We start from the raw sequence: 8,563 nt of genomic DNA, 5'->3' as shown, positions 1-8,563 counted from the left end.
GGGCGCTTTGCTTGGCTGCGCTGCCATGTGTCTTGGCCTGCTGTTTCAGGCCGGGCGCACTTGTCTTGATGGCTGCAGTGCTCGGTCGGGCGCCACTTGGACTTTGGCCAGATTCTTGCTATCTTTGTCGGGCGCACATGTACCAATGGTTGTGCGCCGGCTTGGCCCACACTTGGCTGACTTGGGCGCAATGTGCGCGGGCTAGGGCTGGGTTGCCGTTCTTGTCCCGCTGGTTTGGATTGAGCTCGGCCACTTGGTTGGCTGGCCGGACTTTGGACTTGTCGCGCTCGGGCCTTCTTCTCTTCTGCGCGCGTGCCTAGGTGCGTGCGCACGGGCTGGTGCCCCTGGACATCACCCATGTCCATGCCCTTCAGTGGCATGCGTGCAGCCGGGTGCTGCGCGTGTTCTGGATGCTGGCGCGGCGTGGGCTGGTGTCCTGGCAGTGCACCGGGCCACTTTGGCTGAGGCGAGGTTCGGGTGCCAGAACCTCGCCTGGATCCTGCCTTGGCGCGGTTCGGGTCAGCCCGGTGCTGGGGCGTTGGCCGGCCCGGCTGAAGTCGGGCGCGCGCAGGGGCGCGCGCTGTTGGCCGGGCGTGGGCGCGCGCAGGGGCGCGCGCTGCTGTGCGGTCGCGCGCGGGTGCGCGCGCTGCAGGGCGGTATGCGCGCGGGTGCGCGCTCTGCAGGGCGGATGCGCGCGGGTGCGCGCGCTGCAGGGGTGCGCGCGGCTCCCGCGCGCGCCTGCTGTGGCTGGTGTGCGCGCGGTCGGCCGCGCGTGGACTGTCTGGGCGCGCAGTGGCCTACGCGCTGCTGTGGGCGTGCGCAGGGCCCTGTGCGCGGCTGCTGCGGGCTGGACGTGCGGTTGGCCGCGCGCGGCTTGTGTTGGGAACCTGCCCATACCGCAGAAAATTAAAAAAATTTCAGATGGTAGCGGAAAAGGCATGCGCGGGATCAACCGTTCATCGAATGAACGTTGTTTAAAAACCGTTCGTAGATAGATAAGGATTAAAAACTTTTAAATAATATTAGAAGATCAGATCTTCACCTTGTGCGAGTAGATGATCACCGCAAACTGATGATCGTGGTTTGGATGAAGGTTCGCTTGAAACCGTTCAAGTGCCCGGCCTCTACGGGTATCCACACGAAAGCAGAAAACCGATCCAAGCTTTCTATCTCCCCGGGGTGCTAGCTCCCTTGCAGAGATAACTTTGATGGCTGATCTCCTCTCGTTCTTTCAACTCTTGAATGTGCTTGAGAGGAGGAAGAAGAAGGATGAAGAATAGTAAAGGAATAAACCCCTGCAGCCTTCTTTCTTTCCTTGCGTTGGAAGGAGGAAGGGAGGATGAAGAGGCCACCTTTCTTTTTCTTCCTTTGCTTGCGGCTGAACCAAGGAAAGGGGAGGAGAGGGGGCCACGAATTGGAGAGGGAGAGGGCTTCAATGATGCCCTAGGTCAGCCCCCACGCCTCCTCTTAAATAGCATGTGGAGCTCCTACTTTGTAGGAGCTCCTTGATAAACTTCCAAGAGGGGCGTCGGCCCCTCTTCTTTGCCGCACCAAGCAAGGAAAAGGAGGAGGGGCGTGTGCCCCTCCTTCATGGTTAACCTAATCCTCCTTTAAGGAGGATTAGGAAGGTCACTCATGGTTAGGTCCTAATCTAATTAGGTTTGGACCAAGGGTGAACCAATTTGGGTTTAATCTAGGTAAGTCCTAATCCAATTAGAACTTAATGAACCATGACTCAATTGAACCCTTCAATCCTAATCCAATTAGAAGTCTTGTTGATTCATTAGATTAATAATTAATTAGGACTTAAGAAATCCTAATCCAATTAGGACTTATTTAATTTTGGTCCTAATCCAATTAGGACTCTAATTTGAATCCGAAGTTCTAATCCGATTAGGACTCTAGAAATCCTACTCCAAGTGGAAATCCAAATTTAATTCAAAACTCCTAATCCAATTAGGATTGTAGGAATTCTACTCCAAGTAGAAATCCTAGTCCTACTCCAAATAGGAATCCCAGTCCAAGTAGGAATCCCAGTCCAAGTAGGAATCCTAGTCCTAATCCAATTAGGACTCTAGGAATCCTACTCCAAGTAGGACTCTTGTTTTAAGTCCAATTAATTAATTTCTTTTGTTCCTTCTTCAACTTATTATCAATCGAATTGATTACTTGTGATTCCTAATCACGATTCAACCATCGGATCGGTCAATGCCTCTAGTGTGTGTGACCCCATAGGTTCTATTCTGACTGGTAGTAAGGTATATTGCGATCTCTATCACAATATCATTGAAGACTCCTTCAATGGGTTGGAACGATTCCAACTCTACTCATCAGGGTTTATCGATCATCGAGATAATCTCTGTGAGTCTCACCATCCACCAGTGACACCTAGCAGCATGTAGTGGCTACCCAGCGGAATAGAATGATGAACCTCTAGGTGCAGTTATCATGTGATACAGTCCTTCTATCGTGGATCCCTACAAGACGGAGGTCATGGATAACTCGTCAAACCCCTTCGTCTGTCATATGTCAAGATTTATTCGACTTAAGTTCGAGAGTGGAGAACTCTTTCTCCACTGTGCAATCTGCCCTGGCCGAGGTCTTACGAACTCAGTCTTATAAATCACATAGGATCTCTCCTTATCTATCAAGGTCGATAGGTTCCTTGTAGATGCATACCCTACTCCTACAGTGAACCTACTGCAGCCAATCTACACTGCATGGACCCATATAGCTAGAGACCATGTATTTGTGCAGTCAAACTACAATAACCTCACTGTGAGTAGCCGAAGCATCGCAGGTCAAAGGACCAATCATACTACTGCAACATCAAGCAAGTCACTGATGAGTGGATAGACATCCAAGTGACTTCTTGTCTTGGTCACGCTCAGTACCCTTGTTCTCTAACAAGCACCTGCACTATTACTTCAGTGTCTCCACACCGTGGACTCGAGTCTCGTCCATCCATAGGGAAAGTAATGTGTGCACTGATCTCATCGGATCGATCACCGTCTTCGTGATGATCCATCGATCAGGAGCGTTTAGAAATTAATCACTAATGATACATGGCTCAAATTCTCAACTCTTGAGAATATGCATCATCATCTTATTAATTCCTTGGACGATTCACAGACACAATAACAATATGAATAAAAAAGATGCCTTTCATTTATTCAATAATAAATAGTCAAGTACAAAATTATGTCCCTAGAATTAACAATGTGTTAGCCAGATTGGCTTCTAGGGCATACATCTAACAATCTCCCACTTGCACTAAAGCCAATTGGTCATATATCTTAGGCCCATCTTCTCAAGGTGGGGCTTCACTATATGATGGCATCCATGTCCAATGAACTCCAATGCCAGCATGAGAATTTGAAGACTGCTAGGGACATACTGGCACACCTGCAAGAGTTGTATGGTGAGCAGAGTCGCACAGCTCGTTTTGAAGTGTCCAAGAGGCTCTTCAAAGCAAAGATGCGCGAGGGGCAATCTGTCCATGATCACGGTCTGACTATGATCAAGGACCTAGAGGAGCTTGAGAAGCTCGGTATGAACATGCACAAGGAATTGCAAGTAGATCTGATCCTTCAATCCCTACCTGATTCATTTGGTCAGTTTATAGTAAACTACCACATGAATAAGATTGAATGCACTAAGACTGAACTGATAAATATGTTGGTAACTGCTGAGGGAGCCTTGAAAGGTTCAAGGGGCAATGTCCTTGCTGCTGAGTTGACTTCTGGTTCCAAGAGAAAGTCTACTTGGAAGAAAAAGAAGCCTGCTAAGAAGCAGAAGAAAGACAAGAAGCCAAAGAAGGAAGTTCAAAAGGAAAAAGGCTAATGACAAAGAAAAATGTTTCCACTGCAATGTCGACGGCCACTGGAAGAGAAACTGTCCTTCATACCTCGAGAGCCTGAAGAATAAGAAAGGTGACACACCTTCAGAAGGTATAGACTTGCTCATAATTGAAACTAATCTAACGGTTTCTTCTACTTCTAGTTGGGTTATAGATTCTGGTTCTAGTGCTCATTTGTGCACTACCATGCAGGGTCTAAAGGAAAGTAGAAGGCTGGAGGAAGGTGTGGTAACCCTTCGGGTTGGCAACGGGGCAAAAGTTGCTGCTGTGACTGTGGGCACCTACCATCTGCGACTACCGTCTGGTTTTAGTTTATTACTTAGAGACTACTATTATGTACCTGCTGCTAGCAGAAATTTGATTTCTGTTTCATGTCTAGCACAGGGAAGGTCATGTTTTTACATTTGACAAAGACTGCTGTTCTATTTATTTCAGAAATAAAATAGTCGCACGTGGTTTTATGATTGACAGTCTCTATCATTTGCATATGGATGTATCTGTAAATGTGCCTGAGCAAGAAGTGAGTGCCAAAGGATCCAAGAGATCCAGGGATGAGAGAAACCAAAAATATTTGTGGCACCTCAGGCTTGGCCATATTGGAGAAGATAGAATGAACAAAATGGATAAAGATGGGCTTCTCGGCTCATTGACTTCTGAGTCATATCTAGTTTGCGAGTCCTGTCTTCAAGAAAAAATGGGTGGATTGCCCTTTGTAGGACATGGGGAGAGGACCACTGAAATACTTACCCTGATACACACAGATGTGTGTGGCCCATTCGATGTGCAAGCCAGGGGACGTTATTCGTACTTCATTACCTTACCGATGATTATTTACGGTATGGGTATGTGTATCTTATGAGACACAAGTCTGAATCTTTTGAAAAGTTCAAGAAGTTCAAGAATGAAGTAGAAAAACAAACTGAAAAACCTCTTAAGGCTCTTCGATCAGATCGAGGAAGAGAATACCTTAGTGAAAAAATTCCGGAACTATCTCAAGAAAAACGGCATAGTCTCACAGTGGACACCTCCGGGTACACCTCAACTCAACGGGGGTGTCAGAGAGGAGAAATCGGACTCTATTGGATATGGTCCGGTCCATGATGAGCTTCACTGATTTACCAATGTTTCTTTGGGGAGATGTCTTACTTACCGCAGTATATCTACTGAATAGAGTTCCCTCTAAATCCGTTCCTACCACACCGTATGAGATATGGCATGGTAAGAAATCATGTCTTGGTCATCTCAAGATTTGGGGATGTCCGGCCCACGTCAAAAGACTACAGGCGGACAAACTAGAGGCTAGGACCATAAGTGCTCGTTTTATAGGATATCCTAAAGAGTCATTAGGATACAATTTTTACGTCTCAGAGGATCACAATGTGTTTGTGAGCCGTCATGCCATCTTCTTGGAAAACCAGTTTATCCTCGATAGAGGCAGTGGGAGGAAAATTGAGCTTGAAGAGAAAGTCTCTGAAAAGCAACGAGTCATGGATCCTATCGAACCCATTCATACAGAGCCAGTACACGATGTCCCTCATCCATCTCGCAGATCTAGTAGGGTCTCCCATCCTCGCCGATAGATACTTAGGTATACTAGAAGAGGATACCGAGGAAATGTTCCTAGTGGGAGATAGGGATCACACACAGGATCCCAAAACCTACAACAAGGCGATATCAGATATCGATTTCGAAAAATGGCTGGAAGCCATGAAGTCAGAGTTAGACTCCATGCATTCCAACCAAGTCTAGACCCTAGTAGATCCACCAAAAGGTATTGTACCTATTGGATGCAAATGGATCTACAAAGGAAGATAGGTTCGGATGGAAAGGTAGAGACCTATAAAGCAAGGCTAGTGGCGAAAGGGTATAGTCAACGCGAAGGCATTGACTATCAGGAGACCTTTTCACCTGTAGCCATGCTAAAATCCATCCGAACATTGCTTGCCATTGCAGCATTTCATGATTATGAAATCTGGCAGATGGATGTGAAAACTGCTTTCCTGAATGGATATCTTGATGAAGATATCTATATGGAACAGCCTTTGGGTTTCACTTCCAGTGATGGAGATCACAAGATCTGCAAGCTGCAAAGGTCCATCTATGGACTAAAGCAAGCATCTCGGAGTTGGAACACTCGTTTCGATGACGCAATCAAAACGTTTGATTTCATCAAAAACGAAGAGGAACCATGTGTTTACAAAAAGGTTAGTGGGAGTGCTGTCGTATTTCTCATACTGTACGTGGACGACATCCTCCTGATAGGGAATGATATTTCCATGCTAACCTCGGTCCAAAGTCTGGTTGTCAAAAGAGTTCTCCATGAAAGACCTTGGGAAAGCATCCTATATTTTGGGAATAAATGTCTATAGAGATAGATCTAAAAGGATGCTTGGCCTATCACAAAAAATGTACATAGAGGAAGTGCTGAAAAGGTTCAGCATGGAAAACTCTAAAAGGGGTCTTTTACCCCTAAGGCATGGAATTCATCTCTCCAAGAAGATGTGCCCCAACACATCTGAAGAGATTCAACGCACGAGCAAGATACCCTATGCATCGGCAATAGGGAGCCTCATGTATGCCATGCTATGTACACGACCTGATATAGCCCTTGCTGTGAGTGTCACAAGCAGATATCAGTAGAATCCAGGTGAAGAACACTGCATAGCTGTGAAGAATATTCTTAAGTACTTGAGAAGAACTAAAGACTTATTCTCGGTCTTTGGAGGATCATCAGAGTTAAAGGTAGAAGGGTACACAGATTCAGACTTCATGACTGATGTCGATGATAGAAAGTCAACATTTGGATATGTGTTCTTGTGCAATGGTGGTACGGTGAATTGGAAAAGTTCTAAACAACCGATCATTGCTGATTCTACTATGGAAGCTGAATACATCGCCGCCTCTGAAGCTGCTAAAGAAGGCTTCTGGTTCAAGAAATTCATTGCAGAGTTGGACGTGATGACATCAGATGCCATAACACTCTGCTGCGATAATAATGGCGCCATAGCTCTTGCTAAGGAGCCAAGGTCTTATCAGAAGTCCAAGCATTCCACATCATACGCGACTATGTTGAGAAGAAGTATGTCGAGGTGCAGAGAGTAGATTCCGCGGACAACGTGGCAGACCCATTCACTAAGCAGCTGAGTCAGCAAAAGACTGAAGCCCACCTTGAGAAGATGGGCCTAAGATATATGACCAATTGGCTTTAGTGCAAGTGGGAGATTGTTAGATGTATGCCCTAGAAGCCAATCTGGCTGACACATTGTTAATTCTAGGGACATAATTTGTACTTGACTATTTATTATTGAATAAATGAAAGGCATCTTTTTCATTCATATTGTTATTGTGTCTATGAATCGTCCAAGAAATTAATAAGATGATGATGCATATTCTCAAGAGTTGAGAGTTTGAGCCATGTATCATTAGTGATTAATTTCTAAACGCTCTTGATCGATGGATCATCACGAGGACGGTGATCGATCCGATGAGATCAGTGCACACATTACTTTCCCTATGGATGGACGAGACTCGAGTCCACGGTGTGGAGACACTGAAGTAATAGTGCAGGTGCTTGTTAGAGAACAAGGGTACTGAGCGTGACCAAGACAAGAAGTCACTTGGATGTCTATCCACTCATCAGTGACTTGCTTGATGTTGCAGTAGTATGACTGGTCCTTTGACCTGCGATGTGATCTGTAATGTCATGTAATTTTTCAGATGCTTGCATGCATCTTATTTGATGTTTTGAGAGGCATGCGTGCCTCCTAAAAAGAAGATGTAATTTATTATTATTTTTATTTTACATCTGGTTGTATTTCTGTGATGTGATGTACGTCAACGATCAAGTTGAAGACAAGGCATGAGATGAACGGCGATCTGAGCGGTTGATGGCGATTGGATCAAGAGTTGATCAAGGGTCGAATCAAGGAGGCTTGGAACCAATTCAAGAGTTGAAGACAAGTTGATCGATTGACGTGCATGTGCTTGTAATACGACCTAATTAGAATCCATGATCATCACCTATTTAAAGTTTAGCTTTATTTGATGCTGCGATTATAACTGCCTGTGATGTGCCGTTTGCATGTGATGTGAATGAGAACGGGGTAGATAGGTTTACATGTGATGTAGCAAACCCAATTGAGACCTAAATTAAAACCTCCTCAATCAAGTCGAGAGTGAACCAACATGAGCGAGTCATATTAGATTAATTGATCTAATTGGTGTCTAGAAAAGCATGAAAGGTGGTTACTTAATTAGGACCTTACTCTCTGAGTAAGGGGAGCCTCCCACCTGCTTACCTGGCCAATTGTTCGATTACCTCTTATGAAGAGCTCAAGTTGCAAACACTAAGACCTGATTAACCAATTTTAAGTCAATAGGTCTTCCACTGTAGTAGAGCTGCTAAGGTCTTTCTGATGTTGATTTGTCTCGGCTGGATACAGTGGGCAAGTTGCATCGGGGGGCTGGACCTCTCTATAGACATGAGATGTTGTAGGGTAAAGGTGGGGTTGGGCACCAATAACTGTTAGGTGAGGACCCAATGACGACTTTATTTCTACGGTTATACGGTGGGTCTGACTTAACTAAGAAATGGGACCAATAACTGTTAGGTGAGGTCTTCATGGCTTAGAGACCAAGTTGCACTGCAACATGCTTGAGAAGCATTGTACAAGAGTTGTACACTCATCCATCAATGTGTCACCA

The sequence above is a fragment of the Phoenix dactylifera genome, unplaced genomic scaffold (genome assembly GCF_009389715.1).
Source record: "Phoenix dactylifera cultivar Barhee BC4 unplaced genomic scaffold, palm_55x_up_171113_PBpolish2nd_filt_p 002128F, whole genome shotgun sequence".
Lineage (NCBI taxonomy): Eukaryota > Viridiplantae > Streptophyta > Magnoliopsida > Arecales > Arecaceae > Phoenix > Phoenix dactylifera.
Note: the sequence above shows the minus strand (reverse complement) of the source record.